Here is an 18311-nt window from a genome sequence, read left to right as displayed (position 1 = left end):
ACCTGGGTATGAAAAGGCTGTGCCAAGAAATCAAGAGGAGGGAAAGACTGACTGTTCTGTAGACCTTGGGCCTTGATCTCGGATGGAAGGCATGATCGCTGCACGCAGGGATGGAGGGCAGAAATGCTGTCCAACTGAGGCACCTGGGTGCTTTGTTTTCTTTTTTTGCTTGCAGGAAGGCAGGAAGGCAGGGCAAAAGACTTTTTTTTTTTTCAAACAACAACATATAATCATGTAGTCACAAGTTTATCTTGATCACTGGGTGCCGGATATAAACTCCAGGGGAGGAAGCCCAGCTGACCCCAGGAACCAGATACCAGAGAAATCACATGGATAGTACAGATAAGACGACATGAAACCAGGTTTCTTTTTTGAAGAAAGAGTCATCGTCCTCTACCATTACCTCTGAAATTCTAGTATACTTTCACTATTCTAAGGGGTAAGGGGGGAAAGAGGTTTCTGTTCTTGGAGTCCTCTTTTAAATAAATACTTCAGAGTGGTAACATATTAAACTATTTCACAAGGAGGAATCAGTGATTTATCAGATTCTTTTCATTTCCTGGTTTTTTTTGGCTGCACTATAGGGCTTGCGGGATCTTAGTTGCCTAACCAGGGATTGAATGCATGCCCCCAGCAGTGGAAGCATAGAGTCTTAACCACTGGACTGCCAGGAAAGTCCCAGATCCCTTTCCTTTTAAGGTAACCCAAATAAATCCTGAGCTCCTATGTGGCCCAAGTTCTGCACATTATCATCTTCCAAAACAACAAAACCACAGCCACACAGGAGAAATAATCTAAACTAATTTCAAAATTAATTCCTATTTTATTTAAATACTGAGAAGATCAAAAAAGAACAAAGATCTGATCAGTGAATATAGCCACACTTCTGAACCTTTCTTCTCTTTAAATGCTATAGCTGCTCCGAGCCCCTTAAACTTCCAGACACCTAGCCCTTGTGGATATTTCTTGCTCTCTCCCAGCTTCTTCTCGATTAGCTCTTTATTTTTGTGTAGATTGTCTACTGTCTCTGGATTCTTCTAGACCTCTCTAGTCTGCCCACTGTTTGATGTCTCCATCCACAAAAAAAAAAAAAGGAACATCCAGAAGCTGACTTGGTAAGCAAGAGTCTATTCTCCCGTGGAAGCCTGGGCATAACAGTCCAGGGAGAGTGGATATTCATCTTATTAGACCAACAGAACTGTGGTGTGCTGATGGGGAGACCAAGAGTCCCTGGAGCAAAATCTCTGGGGAAAGGACTTTTCTAAAGGACATGGAGGGACTTCCCTGGTGGTCCCGTGGTTTAGAATCCACCTACCAATGCAGGAGACGTGAGTTCAATCCCTGGTCTGGTTAAGATCCCACACGCTTCAGAGCAGCTACATCCATGTGCCACAACTGTGGAGTCTGGGTGCCTAGAGTCCAAGCTTCACAACAGGAGAAGCCACAGCAATGAGGAGTCTGTGCAGCACAGCTAGAGAGAAGCCCCTGGTCGCAGCGAAGATCTAGCACAGCCAAAAATAAATAAATACAATTTAAGAATAAATAGATGCAATTATTAATGGAATGCATCCCATAATCATTCCTAAAACCAGATATTGTTTCAAATTTCCCTGGTGGCTCAGACGTAAAGGAGCAGCTTGCAATGCAGAAGACCCGGGTTTGATCCCTGGGTCCGGAAGATCCCCTGGAGAAGGAAATGGCAACCCACTCCTATATTTTTGCCTGGAGAATCCCATGGACAGAGGAGCCTGGCAGCCAATAGTCCATGGGGTCGCAGAGAGTTGGACGTGACTGAGGGACTTCGCACACACACACAGATTTCCCCTCCAGCTATAATGTTTCTCTCGAATGTTCTAGGAATATCAGATCCTCCATAATAGCATCTTTTAAATCACATATATTGCTGATCTTAAGTGATCTACAAGCCATTGGAGAGCCTATACTTACATACTTACATACCTGCGTCTCAACTCTTAGCAAATCTTGTCCCTCCCAGAGGCCTCTAGGACATCCCTAAAATACCAGAACGTCTCTGCTGAACTGTTAGCCAACAGCCTTTATATATCACGTGAATGGGATCAGTTTCATTGTTGCTATGTTGTCCCCTCAAAGACATTTATACTGGCCAGTCCATGTGTCCTGACTTTCGGTGTAGAAAATGCAGTCACTAAAGCCACACGTGACCAAAGAAACAGGAGACCGTTCTACAGGGTTAGTTTGCCTGAATGCTACTCCACCCTCATATACACATGTGTGTACATGCACAGACACACACCGGCACGCACACACACCCTTTGTTTCTTGGCTCCACCAATAATATAAAATATCTGTAGCAGGACACAGAGATTTTTATTTCTCTCTGTGTAAAACGATTTATGGAGTTAAGCTCCTGAATGGGACTCTGGGTACACCCAAAGCACACGTTTCCTTGGCCACCATTTTGCACCCCTGGCCAGAATTCCTGGGCCTGAGAAAAAAAAAGGAGGACTTTCCTGACAGTCCAGTGGTTAAGACTTCACCTCCCAATGCAAGAGGTGTGGGTTCAGTCCCCAGTCAGGGAACTAAGATCCCACATGCCTCATGGCCAAAAACTTCAAAACATAAAACAGAAGCAATATTGCAATAAATTCAATAAAGACATAAAAGAAAAAAAAAAAAAAAGGAAAGCAATTTCTCATGGATGAGGGAATCTAAGCCGGGGCCTAGAGAGTAGGGGCAGAAGAGGAAGTGCAGGTGGTGGACCAGGCACCTCTGCGTCCTTTTTCAGACATTCACGATGCTTGCTGGGTGCACACACCTTTCTCTGAGCCTGTTCCCTCGCGTGCAAAATGGATTTAATAATCATACTTACCTCGTGGGGTTGTTTTAAGGGTTACATGAAACAATGCATGTAAGGCACACAGATTGACATACAGAAAGCTTAGCCAGTACTCTAGCTATGATCCTGATCTGACTGGTAATCAAGCTCAAAGGGGATGTTTCATGGTTTCAAAAACCAGGTGGAAGGCCTACCCTCAGAGCTGCTGGTTGCTCAGCAGGCCTCAGGGTCTCTGCAAGATAAGTAGGTCTGACAGACTCCTCATTACAGCCGGTTCCCCAGTCACCTCACCCCCGAACTGGGAGTGCCGAGGAAGGCATTTGGCAAGAAACCGAAGAGTGAGACAATAGGTGTGCATGATGAAACAGGAAGTCTGGTTTGGAAGCAAGCATTAGCAGAGAACCACTCATGTAGAACAACGACCTGGGGCCGCTGAGCCATCATTCAACTCAAGCTTCAGTGGGAAGGTTTGTATCAGTTGCCCCCAAAAGTAAAGAATATGGCCCTTCAGGTTATCAGGAAAATAGCTTTAAGTTGGACCGAGGGCTCACGTGAAATAGCATCGGCTTTGGCCTTCTGGGTTCAAACCTTAGATCACCCAGTTATTATGTGACCTTGGGCACATTATTCAACCTCTCTGAGCCTCAGCTTCCTTATCTTTGAATGGGGTAAGGCTCTGGGAGGGTTAACTGAGATAAAATGCAAAGAGCCTAGCACTTAGCCTGCCCCATCCATAAATGTGTGATCTCTCCCTCTTCCCCTCCCAGGCGTCGGGGACACCCCTCCACCCCTTCCTTGTCTCCTGACGGAAGACAGTTGACCACTACCTGCTACCTGAGATGACGCTGGTTCTTAATTATTTGATATTGCCACACCTTATCACTGATTATTGACTGTAAGACTCTGCTCCACCTGGCTCCTTCCTGCCAGGTGGCTTCCCCCGACACACGTAGACAAGGATGAAGGGTTGGGCCAAGTTACCGGTGGCCTCAGACTTGATATGAAAAACTTTCTGCTAAATATTCCAAATGTATGGGAACAAATTACTTTTAAAAATGCACATCAATCTGTGTGCCTGTAACGCACACCCCTTGCCAAACCTAGCCTCCTTGGGGTGCCCAGGCTCCGTTCTCCTTTTAAGAAGAACCAGGCCCCTCCTGGTCCTCCCTCCATCATCGTTGTGCTTCCCAGGCTTCTCTTCAGGAATTTCTGTGAGTCCCTCTTCCTTAGTTCATCTCCTAAGTGTTGGGATTCCAGGGGATCTACCCTCATCCCGCTTCTCTCATCCTTCCCACATTCTCCCTGCGTGATCGCAACAAGGACTTCAACCATGCTGTGCCTTGTCGATTTCCTAACCCACCTGTTTGGCTCAGGCCCCTCTTCTGACTATGGATCTGTATATACAGCTGCTCTGTGGACCATTTCTACCAGGTGGTCCCACAGCCCCTCAAAATCAATCTCTTCAACATCCACCTACCTCTTCTATATTTTGTGCCCCAGTAAATGGTACACTGTGCAAACCCAGAAGCCTAAGCAGGTCTCCTAACTGATCTCCATCTTCCGTTAATTCTGTTTCCTTAGCCTCTCTTGGCTGCATCCCCTTCTTTCCATCTCCATTCGTCATTCTAGGTCTATCTCCCCTGCAATATTGCAGTGGCTGCTTGATCGGGGACCCCTGTCTCCAGGCTTCGTTCTCCATAATTGCCCCTAGAGAGATCTTTCTAAAATGTAAATCTCTTAAAATCTCTCAAGCCCTCTCTATCAATCAGGGTCCAGTCAGGGAACTGAAATCACACCAGCTATGATTATAACAGAACTCATTTAAGATTTAGGATTAATTTCAGATCAATTGTTTAAAGTTGTCAACAGAAAAGACAGAGAGAAGGCTAAGGCATCACTGAGGCAGCAACTACAGGGAGGAGCTACTGCCACCCCCAGAGCTGAGGGAACAAAGGGAGGAATTAGAGATAATCAAGTTCCCTTATTTAAAAAAAAAAAAAATAAATATATATATATATATTTAGCTGCACCAGGTCTTAGCTGTGGCATGTGGGATCTAGTTCCCTGACTAGGGATCGAACCCTGGCCCCCTGCATTGGGAGCACGGAGTCTCAGCCACTGAACCACCAGCGAAGTTCCCAATTTCCCTTATCTTAATAAGAAGAAACAAACTAGTTTGACATGCAGAGCCTCCACTCTGTCTCCCTGTCCCCTCCTTGGCCTCCTCTCTAGGCCCAATACCAGTTTCTCCATCCTCAACCCAAGTCTGCAGTCATTCTGACCTTAAACCTCCAAGCTATGCTCCCACTGATGCCTGAAAGGCTGCTCTCCACTCTCCCTCAGTACTTCATCCCTCTAGAGGGCTCATTGAGGCTTCATGTGGCTCTGAGAGCCTTTCCTGACCACTGCCCTCACTTCCGGCAGAGTTCAGCGGCCCCCTTTCTTGAGGGTTCCTGTAATATAGGCTGGTCTGGTCACTCTGTCACTATATAATATTGTTGTTACTTTACCCATCTCTGAACTCTGCTCAGGACAGACAGGACAGAGGCAGTCCTTTTGTCCACTCTGCTTCTCCAGCTTTTGGTGCCTGGCACCCAGTACGTGCTCAGCACATTGCTGAGTTTTAAAGCTGGACCCATGCTGCCTTTCACATCTGTAATCTGCTGCCTGCCTTCTCCATCAAATACCGCCTTCCCAAGGGCAGCTCTGATCATATCTGTCTGATGATCGAAAACTCATCAGCGGCTCCCCATTGTCTGAGGAATAAAGTCCAAACTATGTCACATACCACGTCTGGTGCTGGTCTCTGACCTTCCTCTCTAGGCTTATTGCCCTCTACACCCCAGCACACACCTGTGCCCCTCCCATGCCAGGCCACCCACTATTTCCTCAATACCTTGAACTCTTTCCCTCCGGAGCAGAGTTCACTTTGTCACCTCTGCTAGGAATGCCTTCTGGAGCTACTTTTGCCTGTTGCAATTGTCCCCAACTTTCAAAGCCTTGTTCATAGGTTGCATTACTTCAAGAAACCTTCCAGCATCCTTCTTCAGTGGTGGAGGGTAAAGTCCCACATGTTCAACAGGATCTTCATAACCCTGTGGGGTCTGGTCCCTGTTCACTAGTCCAGACATGTCTCTTTCCACTTGCCTCCACGCTCTGTCTGCCCTCAAATGCTGGCCTTCCCTGGTTCCTGGGATGAGCCGTGCTGTCTCACGCTGCTGAGCCACTGTGTGAACTCTTCCCTCTGCCTCAGAGAGGCTGTCCTTGCCCTCACTTTCATGAACCCCAGACGAAGTGAGTGCTCCCTGTTACACACTCTCCCTGCACACTGTGTTTGCCCTTTTATGCAGCTCCTGTCCCCACATCTATAGGCTAGACTGTGTGTTGCACCAAAGCCAGTCCTGCACGTCTCATTTATCATTATACTCCTGACACTCAGCACTGGGCCTGTTACACACTAGATGCTCGGTCAATGTAATAAGTATTCGTGTGTGCGTGCTCAGTCGCTAAGTCGTGTCCAACTCTGTGTGACCGTGTGGACTGTAGCCTGCAGGCTCCTCTGTCCATGGGATTCTCCAGGCAAGAATATGGGAGTGGGTTGTCATGCTCTCCTCCAGGGGATCTTCCCGCCCCAGGGAACGAACTTGCACCGCTTATATCTCCTGCATTGGCAAGTGTATTCTTTACCACTGGGCCACCAGAGAAGCCTATATTAAAAGTTCACCTACTAACAAACTCCCTCATTTATCCAATTCCGACAGTCTGTAGCAAAGTAGTTATTTGTTTACACTTCTCTCCATCTTGGTAATAGTTTTTTTTTTTTAAATGTTTTTCAAAGATAAGCAAAAGTCAAGAGGATAATATGATAACCCCCTTTTTGCCATCATGCTTCCTCAACCATCATCAGCATTACGCCAACGTTGTTTCATCTCTTCTCCATCTTTCCCCCGCCCTTTAGATTATCTGAAGGTACATCTCAGACAGACATCATAAATCAAACACTTCTTAAGGGTTAAGGTGCTCTGTTCATCTTTACTTTTCACATAGCCCTTAGCATAGCATCTGGCCCCTAACAGATGATAAATGTTCACTGAATTAATTAAATAGAGGAAAATGTCATTTATTCATTCACAAATTCATTGAACAAAGAATTATTGAGCCATTATATGCTAGGCACTGTTGGCAGTGGGGATAGATTCTATTTGGGAGGACACGGAGAATGAATGAATGAATGAATGAGATTTTTATTTATTTATTTTTGTTCCAAACTTTAAACTATTTTGTATTGGGGTACAGCCAATCAACAATGTTGTGATTGTTTCAGAGGAACAGTGAAAGGACTTAGACATACATATACATGTGTCCATTCTCCCCCAAATCCGCCTCCCATCCAGGCTAGCACAAAACGCTGAGCAGAGTTCTATGTGCTATATAATAGGTCCTTGTTGGTTATCCATTTTAACCTCCTTGTTGGTTATCCATATAGCAGTGTGTACATGACCTTCCCAAAGTCCCTAACTCTTCCTTCTCCCTGGAAGCCATGAGTTGGTTTCTAAGTCTGTGAATCTCTTGCTGTTTTGTAAGTAAGTCCATTTGTATCATTTCTTTTTAGATTCCATATATAAGGCATGTCATATGATATTTCTCTTTCTGTCTGACTTCCTTCACTCAGCATGACACTCTCTAGGGCCATCCATGTTGCTGCAAATGGCATTATTTCATTCTTTTTAATGGCTAAGTAATATCCCATCGTGTATATGTGCCACATCTTCTTTATCTACTCCTCTGTCGATGGACATTTAAGTGGCTTCCATGTCTTGGCTATTGTAAACTGTGCTGCAATGAACACTGGGGGGCAGGCATCCTTTTGGATCATGGTTTTCTCCAGGTATAAGCCTAGGAGTGGGATTGCAGGGTCATATGGTAGCTCTACTTTTATTTTTGTAAGGAACCTCCATACTTTTCTCCGTAGTGGCCGCATCAATTTACATTCCCACGAACAGTGTAGGAGGGTTCCCTTCTCTCCGAAACCTCTCCAGCATTTGTTGTTTGTGGATTTTTTTGATGATTGCCATTCCAACCAGTGTGAGGTGATATGTCATTGTAGTTTTGATTTGCATTTCTCCAATAACTAGCGATGTTGAACATCTTTTCACGTGGCTACTGGCCATCTGTATGTCCCCCTTAGAAGAATGTCTATTGAGGTCTTCTGCCAATTTTTTGAATGGGCTGTTTGTTTTGATGCTGTTGAACGTCATAAGCTGTTTGTAAATTTTGAAGACTAATCCCTTATCAGTCACATCATTTGCGAATATTTTCCCCTCATCTGTGGGTTACTTTTGTTTTGTTTATTGTTTCCTTTGCTGTGCAAAAGCTTTTAAGTCCCATTTGTTTATTTTTGCTTTTATTTCCATTATTCTGGGAGATGGATCGAAAAAGATGTTGTAATTTATGTCACAGAGTGTTCTGCCTATGTTTTCCTCTAGGAGCTTCATAGTGTCCAATCTCACATTTAGGTCTTCAATCCATTTTGAGCTTATTTTTGGGTATAGTGTTAAAGAATGATCTAATTTCTTTTTTTTTTTTTTTTAACATATGGCTGTCCAGTTTTCCCAGCACCATGAGATTTTTAAAGTACCCCACAGTGGACAGTACTATGCAGATCATTAAAACAGAATGACATGATAGCAAGTGGTTAAATGGCTACTGAGAACAGGTGGTTTGGGAGCATCTCTCAAAGGAAATGACCTTTACTCTGAGTCCTGAATGACCGGAAGGAACCAGCCGCGTGGGCAGCTCCTCCAGGAGAGGAGTCTAGAGGTCCAGCCAAGAGCAGAAACAGCCACAGTGTCCTTGAGGAGGGTGCTGGAGGAACCTAGGGGAGAAGGGTGGGAGGTGTGGCTGGAGCAAGGAAGCTACATCCTGTCAGGCTTTATATGCCAAGGCAAAGAGTTGGGGTTTTGAAGATTTGTTGGGAACCTGTCAGAGGCTTTTAAGCAGAATGGTATGATCTGTTTAGAAGAGCATTTTGGCTCTGATATGGAGACTAAACCATCAAGCAGTGGGGTTCCTGCAATTGTTTAGGAGAGAATGGGGGTGATTTAGGCCAGAATGGGAGCAGTGAAGACGGAGGGATGAAGAAAGACTGGGGAGATGCTCTGGAGCCCGAGTCCAGAGGTCTTGTGAAAGGCCTGGATGCCAAGGCAAGGAAAAGAGTCAGGGACATTCCTGGAAGGAGAAAGGGCACTCCTATCAAATGAGGGAGGGAGCCTGGGCAGGGGAGGAGGTGATCAGGAAGTGTCTGCGAGTGAACAGCAGTGTGCTCTTGCGTGACACCAGGTGTGCTCACAGTTTCATTTTAGAGGCTTCGGTGTCAGCCTCAGTTTCCTCTTCCGTCAAATGGGCATGGAGATAGCATCTTGAGGCTTTCTTTTGAAGGTTAAATGAGAAAGCCTGTAAAGGGCCAGCACCGTCTGGCACAGAGGCAAGGCACGATGAATGAGCGCTCTCATCCAGTGCCCCACCCCTGACACACCCTCAACCCACCAGCCACAGACTGTCTGCGGCTCTCTCCTGGGGCATGCACAGACGCCTCTGTCTCCTCTGGGAGGGTCCCAATTCCCAGGCAGAACCAATTCCCCTACCCGCTTCCTGGGGGATTCTTCTACATTTGGTGCTTCTTGTAGGAAGGGCTGGAGCAAACAGCAGGGGAAACCGTGGCCCCAGGGCTGAGATTTTCTCAGATGAGTGAGACCCAGAAGTCCTGGGGGGACTTGCAGAGGGGTAAGAATAAGTGAATGGAGGAAGAAGGAAGGCAGTAGATGCTGCTTCTCTGTCCCATGGGGGACCAAGGGTCACAGGACCCCGAGGGGCTTACAGTTCTCTGCTCAGGGTCCCTCCCCACCTGCCAGTGACTCAGGGAGCCCAAAGGGCCCCAGGAACTTGCCTCAACTTGCCTTTACTGGAAATGCTTCTGGATCTTCCAGAACTGGAACCTCTGAGCAGTCCCCAGGGCTTCCAGGAGTTACTCCTCCCATCTACTCTCCTCCCCTACAGAGCACAAGTGCTATATATATATATATTCAAGTTATGTATGTAACATGTAGGGGAAGTATATATACATAAATACGTGTATGTCAGATTTTATAAATATATATATGCATAGAAAGACTAAAAAGATGCACGTTAAAATAGTAAAGGTGAATTTTCTCTGGGTGGCTAAACTGTGAGTGATTTCCATTTTTATCTTTGTGCTTTTTTGTATTTTCCACCATGCAGTGTTTTCCAACAAGGGCAAAATGTTATAAAGAACCTCCAAAATATCTTCCATGATTCTAATCTCTTCCTGAAATGGAGGGGAATGTTTGTGTAGGAGTAACAGAGAACATTCATTTACTTACTCATTCAATTCATTCATTCTTTCATTTGACAAATATCTGAGAGCAAAATGGGTATGATTGCTGGACCCTATGGTAACAGCAGACATGTAAGGTATAATTCCTGTCCTAAGGAGCTTTTAAATTCATATTTTAAAAACTGAAAGCAGAAAACCACAAGGAAATGAGTGAGTGAGTAATGCAGGAAATGAAAGGTCCTGAGGAGGACGAGAGGACTTGCAGCTGAAAGCATCATCAGAGACAATGCGAGAAATGGGGTTCGAACTGGGCTTGAAGGGGCGGTCCAGACTTGGACAGGGGAGCAGGGGGAAGGACATTGCAGGCAAGGTGAATGGCGGAAGCAAAGGCACAGAAGCAGGAAAGGATTGGGGATGTTTACAAATTAGCAATAAAGCACTGTACAGTGTGTCTTGGCCATCAACAGCTAACAAGTCAAGGCTCATTTTGTATATTGAGAGTTTTGCTCAAAGTAATCCTGTGAAGAAACAGGATTCATAGGCAGGGAAACTAAAAGCTGAGGAGATAATGGCTTCTGTCCAATGCCTCCAAGTTGCAGTGGAAGGTATGGAAAGAGAAGGTTTTCAGATCTCCTGACCCCATGGGTGCTCACATCTGGGAAAGAACATGTGGATAGAGATAGAGGGTTTCTCATCAACAGAGAAACTAATGGGACTTCCCTGAGGGTCCAGTGGCTAAGAGTCTCAAAACAGGGGGCCTGGGTTTAATACCTGATCCTGCATGCCACAATTAAGACCCAGGACAGCCAAATAAATGAATAAAAATAAATATCTTTTTTAAAAAAGAGAAAGAAGCCAATCACTAAGAATGTGGAGCAGCATTCCATTACTCATAAACAAGCGGCCAAACGAATACAAGTGTCCATAGGCTGTGAGGAACTGAAGAACCTCCTGATGAAGGTGAAAGAGGAGAGTGAAAAGGCTGGCGCAAAACTCAACACTCAAAAAACTAAGATCATGACATCGGCCCCATCACTTCATGGCAAATAGATGGGCAAACAATGGAAACAGTGACAGACTTTATTTTCTTGGGCTCCAAAATCATTGCAGGTGGTCATGGCAGTCATAGAATTAAAAGACACTTGCTCCTTGGAAGAAAAGCTATGACAAACCTAGACAGCATATTAAAAAGCAGAGACATCACTTTGCCGACAAAGGCACGTATAGTCAAAGCTATGGTTTCTCCAGTAGTCATGTACAAATGTGAGAGCTGGACCATAAAGAAGGCTGAGCGCCAAAGAATTGATGCTTTCGAACTGTGGTGCTGGAGAAGATTCTTGAGAGTCTCTTGGACAGCAAGGAGATCAAACCAGTCCATCCTAAAGGAAATCAACCCTGAATATTCATTGGAAGAACTAATGCTGAAGCTGAAGCTCCAATACTTTGGCCATCTGATGCAAAGAGCTGACCCCTTGGAAAAGACTCTGATGCTGGGAAAGACTGAAGCAGGAGGAGAAGGGGACGACAGAGGATAAGATGGCTTGATGGCACCACCGACTGGAAGGACATGAGTTTGAACAAACTCCAGAAGATAGTGAAGGACCTTGGTGTGCTTCAGTCCATAGGGTCACAAAGAGTCAGACACAGCCTAGTGACTGAACAACGACAAGCTGTACATCATTGCTTAGGCAGAGAGAAAGGTGTAGAAAAATACATACTCTTCTGTCAACATGCATTTGAGTGGAGGAAGGTGCAGGAAAGAGAAGAAAGGTGGGAAAAAGAAGAAAGAAAACGAGTTAAAAGTTTTAGAGAATGCAGCTGGGGAAAGCATAAGAATATATGGACAAATACATTATTGCAGGCATACTTTATAATGGCAAAAACGTAAACAATTGAAGTGTTTAGTTAAAGATTTTGTTGTTCACCTGCTAAGTTGTGTCCAACTCTTTTGTGACCCCATAGATTGTAGCCCATCAGGCTCCTCTGTCCATGGGATTTCCCAGGCAAGGATATTGGAGTGGGTTGCCATTTCTTTCTCCAGGGGATCTTCCCCAGCAAGGGATTAAACCCACGTCTCCCTGCATCCCTGTAGGCTCAGCAGTAGAGAATCTACCTGAAATGCAGGAGACTCAAGTTTGAGCCCTGGTTCAGGAAGATGCCCTGGAGAAGGAAATGACAACCCACTCCAGTACTCTTGCCTGGGAAATCCCATGGACAGAGGAGCCTGGTGGCCTGCTGTCCATGGGGTCACAAAAGAGTTGGACCCAACTTAGTGACTCAACAACAACAAAGGTTTTACTTAAAATAGTTATGGCATATTTGTACCATTGGAAGCATGCTTAGTCTTTAAAAATGACAAAGAACATACATGATTATCAACATGAAATAGTGTTTAGAAGACACATTTTTTTAGGGGGAAAATTAAGTAATAGTATGGCTCAGACGGTAAAGAATCTGCCTGTAATGCAGGAGGCCTGGGTTCGATGCCTGGGTTGGGAAGATGTCCCAGAGGAGGGTATGGCACCCCACTCCAGGATTCTTGCCTGGGAAATCCGATGCACAGAGGAGCCTGGAGGGCTACAGTCTATGGGGTTGCAAAGAGCTGGACATGACTGAGTGACTATCACTTTCACTTTCCATGTTTAATATAAGCCTAGCTCTTTATGTTAATTTGTACTTGGAATTTACTCCAATAATGGCTGTCAGTGGCTATAGGATTTTTTTTTTTTTTAAATAAAAATAGCTTGGTTTTAAGATGGGGAAAATTAGCAAGAATTCTAATCTTCTTTTATTTACTTTTCTTAAATTACTTTTTCTTATTTACTAGATTTAATCTCAGGCATTGTCCCTTCCTTTACTTCCCTACTTGATCAATGGTCCTTCTGGAGCTCTGTGACAAGGGCTGTCTGGTTCCTGAGATACCCTACATGTGCAAAGACTTGTCCTGAGATCCATCCTGGGGCTTATTCACAACAGATCCTCAACCCCAAAATAAACATCTGGGGTGTTTCCTCTTCCTAAAGGGGAAGCAGAAGGCCCTGGTGAACAGAGGGAAGGGTGAGCCCTGTCTAGACCATCATCCCAGGGGAATTCTGTCCACGCAGTTCCCCCTGGAAATCCCCGAGACCCAGAACAGCTCCGCTGACTCAGGCCACCCATTCTGGTGGCACCTCGGATCCCAGCCCTTCTCCAGCACCCCACTCCTTCCCATCCCCGCAAGGAAAGGCAGATTATCCTAGAGGCAGGTGGAGCATGGTGATCTTATAAAGGAGAATTTGCTCAGAAAAGTAATGGATCCAATTAGGGCCTCCTAGGTTGATGGGCCTATCAAGTCCAGCCTTGATCCTTGCCTGCAGAAAATCCTCTCTCCCAGTTCTGGGAACACAACTGGTGGGGACTTGGTCCAAAGGGACTCAAAGAACAAAGAGGCATTTCAGGGGTGTAGGCTAACAGGCTCCACTTTCATTTCCAAGTAAAAGAATCAAGGAAAGTGATTCTCAACCATGTGCAACTTGCTCCAAGGAGACGTTTGGCAAGGTCTGGTGACAGTTTTGGTTGTCACAGCTGGAAGCTCTGTGTGTGTGTGTGTGTGTGTGTGTGTGTGTGTGTGTGTGTGTGTGTTGCTGGCCTGAGATGCTGCTAAGCATCTCAGAATGCACAGAATAGCACCCTCTCCCATCAAAGAATTATCCAGCCCCAAATGTCAATGGTGCTAAGGCTGGGAAACCAGTCTAAGGGGTGTTCTCTGCTTTACAGATGCAAAGAAAAGGTACTCAGACTTGGGGACATCTGAAAATGAAGACCTAGTGGGAGGAGAATTTTCCTAAAGATAAGAGCAATGTTTCCAAGCTGTTGTTCCCCCTCAAAATATGGTACAGAATCTATTTCAAAAATATGTTTTAAATAAATGATGAATGGATAAAGAGGATGTGGTACATATATAGAATAGAAGACTGCTCAGCCATAAAAAGAATGAAATAATGCCATTTGCAGCAACATGGATGAACCTAGAGATTATCATACTAAGTGAAGTAGGTCAAAAAGAGAAAGGCAAATATCATATGATATCGCTTATATGTGGAATATAAAATGTAACACAGTGAACTTATCTACGAAACGGAAACAGACTCATAGACAAAAAGAACAGACTTACGACTGCCAAAGGGAGGAGGAGAAGGGGAGGGATGGATTGGAGTTTGGGGTCGGCAGATGCAAACTATTGTATACAGAATGGATAAACAGCAAGGTTCTACTGTATAGCACAGAGATCTATGTTCAATATCCTGTGATAAACCATAATGGAAAAGACCACTGAAGAATGTATATGTATGTATAACTGAATCACTTTGCTGCACAGCAGAAATTAACACAACACTGTAAATCAACTATCAGTTCAGTTCAGTCGCTCAGTCGTGTCCGACTCTTTGCAACCCCATGAATCGCAGCACACCAGGCCTCCCTGTCCATCACAAACTCCCGGAGTTCACTCAGACTCACATCCATCAAGTCAGTGATGCCATCCAGCCATCTCATCCTCTGTCGTCCCTTTCTCCTCCTGCCCCCAATTCCTCCCAGCATCAGAGTCTTTTCCAATGAGTCAACTCTTCGCATGAGGTGGCCAAAGTACTGGAGTTTCATACCTCAGTAAAAAATTATTGAAAACGTGAAATGATAACAAAAATAGATTATTGTCTTATAAATACTTTTTTAAGGCAAAAAGTGCAGGAAAGGACAGAGGACAAAGGAGAAACACCTAGATTCTGGCCACTAGCTTGCTCTGGTTCTGAGCATTTGGTAATTAAAAACAGACTTCTTCATCAGGAACCCAGAAAAATAAAGCAAAAGAATAAAATCCATATTTGTCATGTAACATTTATCATTGTTCAGAACCTTGGAAATATCTTTGACTGCCCCGAGACTTATGTCAATATAAACAAAGTGAACTAGAAATTTAATAACACTTGCTTTAACTACCAGATGGTCAAATGTCTATGGATGAAGTTTAATCAGTGAAGATTTGAATAACTATGTCTGCATGGATCATATCTGCCAGATCTTCATTTGGCATCTTCCAGATCTTCATTTGGCATCTTCCAGGAAATCTTGGTTACTTCCTTGAATATTTTGAGCCTCTGATCGGATACTGTAACATGTCCTCCTCCTTGGACTCATTCCCAAGATCTGATTTAATTCACCAAATATTTACTGAGTCCTTCCAATGTGCCCAGCAGGAAGGTAGCTGCTGTTGTTTAGTTGCTAAGTTGTGTCCAACACTTTTGCGACCCCATGGATCGTAGCCCGCCAGGCTCCTCTGTCCATGAGATTTCCCAGGCAAGCATATTGGGGTGGATTGCCATTTCCTCCTTCAGGGGATTTTCTCAACCCAGGGATTGAACTCATGTCTCCTGCTTGGCAGGCGGATTCTTTTCCACGGAGCTACCTGGGAAGCCCCGCGGCTGTGGATAGGTAATACAATGCATGGATGCTAATTTGGGATTAGCATCTCCAGGATTTAAGACTGAAGGCTTGAAAAAACACTGATGCTTCTAATGGAAGAGGATGCTAGGTGAGTAAGTGGGAGCTGAATAGGGCTGCAAGATAATGACTTGGCATCAGATGTTCAAATATCAGTTTAGTTCAGTTGCTCAGTTGTGTCCGACTCCTTGCAACCCCATGGACTGCAGCACGCCAGGCCTCCCTGTCCATCACCAACTCCTGGAGTTTACTCAAACTCATCTCCCTTGAGTCAGTGATGCCATCCAACCATCTCATCCTCTGTCCTCCCCTTCTCCTCCCGCCTTCAATCTTTCCCAGCATCAGGGTCTTTTCAAGTGAGTCAGCTCTTCGCATCAGGTGGCCAAAGTATTGGAGTTTCAGTTTCAGCATCAGTCCTTTCAATAAACACTCAGGACTGATCTCCTTTAGGATGGACTGGTTGGATCTCCTTGCAGTCCAAGGGACTCTCAAGAGTCTTCTCCAACACCACAGATAAAAAGCATCAATTCTTCAGTGCTCAGCTTTCTTTATAGTCCAACTCTCACATCCATACATGACTACTGGAAAAACCATAGCCTTGACTAGATGGATTCCCAGTGGAAAATATTCATGAAAATGTTGGAACTGGAGGGTTGGATCTCAGGTAGAACTAGCAGCTCAAGATCTAAACGTGGAAATCTTCCACGGAAAGATGAGTCCACTGAGGTGAGCAGAAAATAGAACAAAAGCCCAAGGGCTTGACCTTAAGATGCAATTCATAGTTGAGGGGTAGGAGGGGGAAAAGAATGCCACAAAGGAGATGAGTAAGAGCAATTAGAGAACTAGGAAGAAAACCAGGAGAGCGTGGCACCATTGTAGCTGAGGAGGGAGAGTTGGTTGGGGTTTTTTTTTTTTGATCTTTTTATTGTTTTTTTAAGGAACAGTCAAACGGTGTCAAAACTTCAGAGCATAAACCCTGAGAAAAGGATCCTGGGATGCAGGATGACCAACTGCCCTAGTTTGCCCAAGGCTGTCTGGCTTTTAGTACTGAAAGTCTCACATCCCAGGAAACATCTCAGCCCTGGGCAAACAGGACAGCTGGGATGTGCAAAGCCTGAAGCTAAGGGCTAAGCTGGGGCACCACAAATGAATGTTTCAGCAGCTAGTCATGTAGACACATACCGTCCAAGAGACCACATTTTTTAAAAAAATCAGACTCTGTATTTGCCACATTCTCTGAGCTTGACCCTGAGCTCGGACATAGGCCAAGGTTAATGAACTGAACTAGTTGGATCCAGTCTTTGAAAACCTTTGATCACTTTTTGAGGTTTTTGGCCTGGAGACATCTCGTATCATAAAGTTTAGCTAGCCAAACTCTTACTTGGCTCAAGTACTGTTTCTCTAAATTGCCTTCACTCAAGTAATTGCTTTTACTGGAAACACAGCTGTCAAGATAGAGTTGCCGGCCTTTCAGAAAAGAAAGTAAATGTAAAAACTGATGTAGCAAAACAAATAAATAACAACAAAGTACCTGATGGGCCTGAGAGAAAGATGCAAGAAAATGAGCTCACTCCATCAAAGCTATAGGTCCGCTTTGGGGAAAACTGCAACCGATTTGGAGAACTACAAGGTGCTTCTCTGGCAACTTCCAGAAGCCCATAGCTTTTCTGAACACCAAACATATTGTGGTTTTGTGAGCAGTGGTTGCCAAGCTCTTTTTCTAGTAGTATCTTGTGGTGTTTGGAAATTAAGGGAAACTGTGAATGATTTTCATGTTTTCTGGTTTTGTTTTTTACATGCGTCTATTTCTGCCCATTTCCTTTAAGCTAGGAGGCCAAAAGCTGGCAGCCTGTGAGCCAATTCAGACTGTGAATGTGTTTTCTTTGGCCTACACGCTGTTTTTCAAATTTTTGAATTAGTTGCCAGCATTGAAAAATGAGGAGATATCCCTTCCCCCACTCACACACCAAAAAAATCAGGATTTCCTGCTTTTCTTGAAAAATTGGAGGATCTGGAGACACTGGGTTGCATGTCCACACTGCAGTGATCCACAGGAGCTGAGCAACAATGGCCCCCTTTGGACAGGGTACGTGCTCTTGGCCCCATCCCCACCTAGCCTGCTACCTCGATTTGCATTACCTACCAGACCCATCTCAAGACTCCACAGAGGAATGAGGCTTCCAAAATACCTAGCTCATTAGTTCTAAACCACTTGCCTTGACCTGCTTTCCATACATCCCAAAAGGTTCCCAAGACTTGGAGGTTCTGAAATTGTGACTGATTTCCTGTTTGTGGATTTGACTCCTCCACCTGGTCTAACACCTGGCACAATTTCCTCAGGCTACCTGTATTTCCTGCCCGTTTTGCCCCTGTGTCTCTACACCAGGAAGACCTACTCATATTCCATGCTGCTGGCAGCCACAAAAACCAAGCCAGAGGCTCCCCGTCTGGTTGGCTCTCACCCCATATCTGTCCCTGCTCTGGCTCCCCACTCACAACTTCTTTCAGGACCCACCTGGGAACTGACCCTCCAACTCTGTCTCCTGTTTCCATCCCTGAAATCATCTCTTGGACTTAACCACAGAATTAAGCTCTTGTTTCAACTCTGGGCCTGTCTTTCTCAAGCTTTGCTTATGACTCTTTGTACTTAAAAAATCTTCAGCT

The sequence above is a fragment of the Bos indicus genome, chromosome 10 (assembly GCF_029378745.1).
Source record: "Bos indicus isolate NIAB-ARS_2022 breed Sahiwal x Tharparkar chromosome 10, NIAB-ARS_B.indTharparkar_mat_pri_1.0, whole genome shotgun sequence".
Taxonomy (NCBI): Eukaryota; Metazoa; Chordata; class Mammalia; order Artiodactyla; family Bovidae; genus Bos; species Bos indicus.
This window is presented reverse-complemented; position numbering follows the sequence as displayed.